The sequence below is a fragment of the Anomaloglossus baeobatrachus genome, unplaced genomic scaffold (assembly GCF_048569485.1).
Source record: "Anomaloglossus baeobatrachus isolate aAnoBae1 unplaced genomic scaffold, aAnoBae1.hap1 Scaffold_91, whole genome shotgun sequence".
Lineage (NCBI taxonomy): Eukaryota > Metazoa > Chordata > Amphibia > Anura > Aromobatidae > Anomaloglossus > Anomaloglossus baeobatrachus.
The window spans coordinates 354427-360664 of NW_027445305.1; the positions used below are offsets into that span (position 1 = coordinate 354427).

The 6238-nt window shown below is 50.4% G+C and overlaps 1 pseudogene; it reads right to left on the reverse strand.

The window, feature by feature from the left end:
- Positions 1-3722: 3722 nt before the first annotated feature.
- On the reverse strand, positions 3723-3929 carry LOC142289212 (U2 spliceosomal RNA; annotated as a pseudogene).
- Between the last annotated feature and the right edge of the window lie 2309 nt (positions 3930-6238).

Sequence of the window (6238 nt, forward strand, 5' to 3'; positions counted from 1 at the left end):
ACCATGATGGTGCAGTGCACTTCGGGTGGAAGAAGCTAGAGATGTTGTTAAGAGAGCGGTTCTATTGGAGTGGAATGCGGGAATCTGTGGAGGCCTGGTGCCGAGAATGTGGCCCTTGCGCATTGAGAAGGAAGGACGAGGCCAGCCAGAAGGCACCCCTACACCCGATCATTACACACCAACCGCTGGAGCTGGTTGCCCTTGACCATGTAAAGCTCACCCCCAGCCGAAGTGGGTACACCTACGCTCTGACCATCGTAGACCACTACTCGAGGTTCCTGGTGGTTGTCCCAGTTAAGGACTTAACCGGCCGCACCGCTGCTAAGGCTTTCCAGGCTTATTTCTGTTGACCGCATTGGTACCCGGAGAGGGTGCTTACCGACCAGGGTCCGGCCTTTGAAGCAGAGGTATTCCAGGAATTCTGCCAGTTGTACGGCTGCAAGAAAATCCGGACCACGCCTTACCACGCCCAAACCAATGGCATTTGTGAAAAGATGAACCACTTGGTCCTGGGCCTCCTCAAGACGTTACCACTGGAAGAGCGGAACCTGTGGCTGGAGAAGCTACCTGACCTGGTCGATATGTACAACAACATCCCTTCCAGCTCTACGAAATGCACTCCAGCATACCTGATGAGAGCTCGTCCCGGCCGGCTACCAGTGGATCTGGAAATGGGCTTGGAAGCTTCAGAAGCACTCCTGTCGACAGCTGAATGGGACACTCGGCGGAGGACACAGTACCGACAGGTCCAGGAGTATGTTGAAAAGAACTTGTGCCGGAGTCGGGGACAACAGGAGCAGTGCTTCAACAAGAAGGCGCCTGCCGGTTCCTTCCAACCTGGGGATGTAGTGCTGAAGCGGAAAAGAAGGGCCCACAAGCTGGATGATCAATGGGAAAAAACCCCGTATGTAGTCCAGCCCACAGGATGGGAGAATGGGAAGGCCTACCAGATCAGCCGTGACCAGGGGGGGACTTTGGCCACGGTTTCCCGAGACCACCTGAAGAAGTGCCCACCAGCATTGAGAGTAGCGGATGAGGCTCCAGTTCCCAGTCCAGTGGAGAAGGAAAAAGAGGTAATCCACACCATGATGGGTGATTTTCCAGCAGACTGGCCTACACAGAACGGTGCGGTGATCCTTCCAGTGATACTGTTCCCACAACCCGTGGATGAAGAAATGATGGAAACGGTTAACCGCGAGCCAGTGCCCAGGGATGTACCTGTACCCAGCTCCCCTACGCCTCCGCCTGCCCCACATGATAGCAGGGAGGAGGAACTGACTGTTCCCTCTGCCCCACTGCCTGTCACCACTGACACCGGACCCCGAAGGTCCACTCGCCCCAACCTAGGTAGACCCCCACTTAGGTACAGGGAAACTACTCTTTAAAAGGGGGGGGCTTTATGTGTTGAGTGTACCAGTTTGAAAGTTTTAAATGATAAGTAAAGATGATCAACCAAAGAAGTTTACCTGAATGAACCGTGATTAAACCGGCCGTTGCCGGCAACTGTTGTCCCCGTAGGGACTGTGCAACCATTGCGTAAGGAACTGCTTATGGACAAGCCCGAGAACTTGCAGGGCAACCACAAACTTAGTGCAATGTAAATAAAAATGTTTGTTGGCTTGACACCGTTACCGCCTCCGGAGAGGCTGATTTGGGAGGATGGGCCTGGAGGAAAGGGATGGCCTAGGCCCGCCACTACCGTAACCGGTGGCGATCCTCCGGGGGTTCAGGGGTCCCCTTGGACGTGGGCCCCCTGAAAGAGACAGAACCCGCTCGGGCAACTTGGTGCTGGACTGGGGTCAAGGGGTGCTGCCCGCTTCTTAGGGGCAGCATCAGGGCCAGGTTGTTTGGGTGGGAGAAGAGCGGAAGCTGTACCGTTGTAAAATGTTTATGATGCTTTTACATGTTTTACCGTTTTATTCTTTTTCAGTTGTGAAAATAAAACCGGTGATGGACGGGCAGCCCGCGGACGGTCTGCATTTTACTATAGGGGAATGTGGCGCCCTGGACAAGCCAGGTCGTCACAGGTACTACACCAACACACTCTACACTCCGGCTAGGCACACCGAAGCTAAACACAAATCCTAGTTGCCTTCCTCCAGGGGCTGATGTCCACACCAGGGGGTGGGCCAGGCGGTTGATCCCACCCACCGAGGAGTTCACAGTCCTGGAGGCGGGAAAAGGAGTCAGATTAGAGATCAGTTTTGGAGTTAGAGAAGTGAAGAGGAGAGGAGACTGACCGTGTCCGGGTGTGTGGCCCGGGCACTCAGCAAGGTTGGCAGACGGTGGTGACCTTCTGCAGGAGAGGCTGATTGGAGTGAACCGTACGGACCGGGGATGGGCGGTGGCCCGCCGGTACCAGATCGGGGAGTGAAGAGAAGCCAGCACCATCCGGCAGGGCCTACGGACCCCGACCAGGCTAGGAGTCGCCGTAAAACCGGTCAAATCCGTTAGCGACAGGAACCTCCAGGGTTTCCCAGCAGTCAAGACCCGATTGAAGGCAACAGCTCACACCGTAGAGGGAAGCACAGTCACCGCCAAGGCTACAGTTCCCAGGGCCAGAGCCTGCGGGCAAAAGGGGCTCCCTCAGCATCCATCCAAGCTGGGGAGCGGGTTACCGGTGGGAAGCCCGCTAGATTTTGGGGGAATAAAAGGGGTCCAACACCACATCCCCACAGGTGCACACCCACCCATCAAAGAGAGCTATAAGCCAATACCACCTTCACATTGCCAGTGTACCAAGGACATGTTGAGCAACATGAAGGCGGCTGGGGTTATCCGTGACAGTTGTAGCCTTTGGGCAGCTCTGTTGATCCTGTTAAAAAAGAAGGACGGCACCACTCCCCGTATTGAGGAATCGCTAGCTGCATTGAGAACTGCAAATTATTTTTCTACCCTTGATCTCACTAGTCACTATTGGCAAGTGTCCGTTGCTGAGGCAGACCGGGAGAAGACCGCCTTCGCCACCCCTATGGGTCTCTGCGAGTTCAAAAGCATGCCCTTCGAGCTGTGCAATGCGCCAGGAACCTTCCAGAGGCTGATGGAATGCTGCTTGGGACAAGATTTTAGGGTGTATAAAAAGGGAGATTAGATCCCGTGATCCCAACGTATTGTTACACCTCTATAAATCACTTGTAAGGCTACATCTGGAATATGGGAACCAGTTTTGGGCTCCACATTTTAATAAGGACATTCAGAAGTTAGAGTCAGTTCAAAGGTGGGCAACTAGACTACTACAAGGAATGGAAGGCCTCCCATATGATGACAAGTTGAAAAAGTTATTAAGTGATTATTGGCTGCAATGGGGCTTTCTGGCTGGTGCCAGCCTCTCTTCTTAGCACACAGGAACCACAATCCCTACACCATGCTTCAATGGATTCTCTCATCCCAGCCCAGTAAAACTACATATTTTACACAGTCATAAGCAGCCAAAAGGGATCTATTCTATTCAATTGCAAATGATCTAGATAAGACTGAGAATAAAATACTGCACGGGACATAGCAGAGTTGGTCAAGTTGAGTGGAGATGAGTTTGCTATTTGGCACAGCTTTTTGCATCAATAAAGCAAGTAAAAGGTGTGAAAGATAAAAAAAAGGGTGAAAGTGTGAAAAGTGAATTGGCCAAATTGAGGTGCATATAAAGTTTTTGCTTTCTTTCAATTCACTAATGGGGCTCATTTGAATCAGGTGAATTGAGTTCTGCTTTTGGAAACTAGGTTAAGAAGGGGTGCACCGGTCCTGGAGGTACTGCAATACCAGGTCAATGCGTGCAGTGGACAGAGCAAGATTTTTTCCATCTCCTTGTTCTAAAAATCCATTTAATATATGGTCCCCAGAGAGTGGACGTATCAGATATTAAACTGATAAGAACAGATTTAATTTTTTTTTTTTTCTGTTTATCAGTAGGACTTCAAAATAACAAAGGTGATCGCCTCCCGTTGCCTGGGAACCGTCCAGGCACAAGAGGGCTATGTGTCACCAGAAGGCGCACACAGTTCCTCAAGGCCGGCAGACGTGCAATCCCAGGCACCTTCCAGTACCGACCAAGGTAGCGTCCTCCGAAACTACACTTGATCTTAGCCAAAAGGCCGAGAAGCTATAACCCGAATTGGTTACGGCCTTGAGTGGCACCCTGGCCTATACCGGACACATCTTAGGGAGAGGGAGACAAACCCACGCCTACAGAAGACATTTTGTCACCCAAGCCAACCCTTGAAAAGGCTGTTTTGCAGAGCAAAAACAAGAAGAATGGTGCTTTTTGCAGCCGCCGCCCACTGCAATGAATCTGAATAACTCCTCCTTTTGGACACAAGCACCTCCCCTCCCCCTTGCAGTCTTTCCAATTCATGATACAAAAAGACGGACGGACAGGACAGGACAGGACAGGCTGCCTGACTTTCCGTCACTGCCACCCTTTGCCATCCTTGCCCGTAGAAAGCCCTTTCATCATCCCCAAACCCTAATCTTTTCCCTTCCCTTCCCAGATGCGTCTCACTCCCTTTCATTAGGAAGTGAGCGCAGCCTTTTCTCCGTTCTGCACATGCGCGGCGTTAAACACAAATGCGCAGGCGTGCGTTCCATTACCCTCACTGCATTCCACTCCCATACAGGAAGTGGGCGCAGCTATTACTACGGTCGCACATAAAAGAACCCACGGCCACCACTGCACATAGCTGACTCCACCACAGGACACCCACTTCTACACCAACGCAGGTAAGACAGGATCGGCACCTCTATGCTCCCGTTACAATCAGGCTCAGTCACCATGTGATAACGCTCTCAACTCTTTAGTTGCAGGCTCCCCTTGCTTCACCTCCACTGGCTGTGCTGCCATTTCCTCTCCCACCTGGAAGGTATACTTTATTCCACTATTTTCCTGTTTCTCTCTTCCCCCTTTTCCCATAACCTACTTTTATCTGCATTTGTGGGGTATCTATATGCTATTTACATCATAGTTTTATTCATTAATATGGAAGGGAAGAGTACCCATGAGAGTGTTGAACTGCGGAGAGCAAGAGATTAAGCTGCTCCGATTTGCCACCATTGATAAGCTGTTCTCAGTAGATACACATGCTATCCAAACAGCAGCATCCACCATTGCTTCAGCCCACCCATTCAGTGACAGCTCACCAAGTCAGCCAGAGGAGTGGTGTAAGGAATTACACGTAGGCACTGACTCCACACCTTCACATCACAAGAAGGGGGTCTACAGGCTAGTGCAAGAATACGAGCAAGTCTTCAGCAAACATCCGCTAGAGTTTTGAAGAATAAAAGGGGTCAAACACTACATCCCCACAAGTGCACACCCACCCATCTAAGAGAGATATAAGCCAAAACTACCTGCACATTACCAGTGTACCAAGGACATGTTGAGCAACATGAAGGAGGCTGGGGTTATCCGTGACAGTTGTAGCCTCTGGGCAGCTCCGTTGGTCCTGTTAAAGAAGAAGGACAGCACCACTCCCCTGTATTGAGGAATAGCTAGCTGCATTGAGAACTGCAAATTATTTTTCTACCCTTGATCTCACTAGTCGCTATTGGCAAGTGTCCGTTGCTGAGGCAGACCGGGAGAAGACCGCCTTTGCCACCCCGATGGGTCTCTGCGAGTTCAAAAGCATGCCCTTCGAGCTGTGCAATTTGCCAGGAACCTTCCAGAGGCTGATGGAATGCTGCTTGGGACACCGAAACTTTGAAACGGTACTGCTATACCTTTATGATGTTATTGTTTATTCTAAAGCAAACAAGATTTTAGGGTATATAAAAAGGGAGATTAGATCCGGTGATCCCAACGTATTGTTACCCCTCTATAAATCACTTGTAAGGCCACATCTGGAATATGGGGTAAAGTCCTGAGCAGGTTGATAACCATTGGTTTGAGCATGGTAGGGTGTAGTGCGCATCTTCCTGCATCGGTAAAAGCTGCAGAAGTCCTTGAAGATTTCCGCTTCAAAGGCTGTGCCTTGATCTGTGAGGACTCTCTCTGAGTAGCCATGAGGTCTGCATAAGTGTGCTTGGAAGACCTTCGCTGCAGTATGGGCCATTAGATCTTTGACTTGTACCACAACCATAAATCTCGAGTAGTTGTCTACCATCGTAAGTGCATACGTGAGCTCGCCTCGATATTCTGCAACAAAACTCCCTTTTTCGATTTCAGTTTCAGCAAACACTCCTCTTCCTGTAGAAAATATTTATCATTACCTAAGACAGTCATTCTAATGCATGACAATATTAAGGCAAT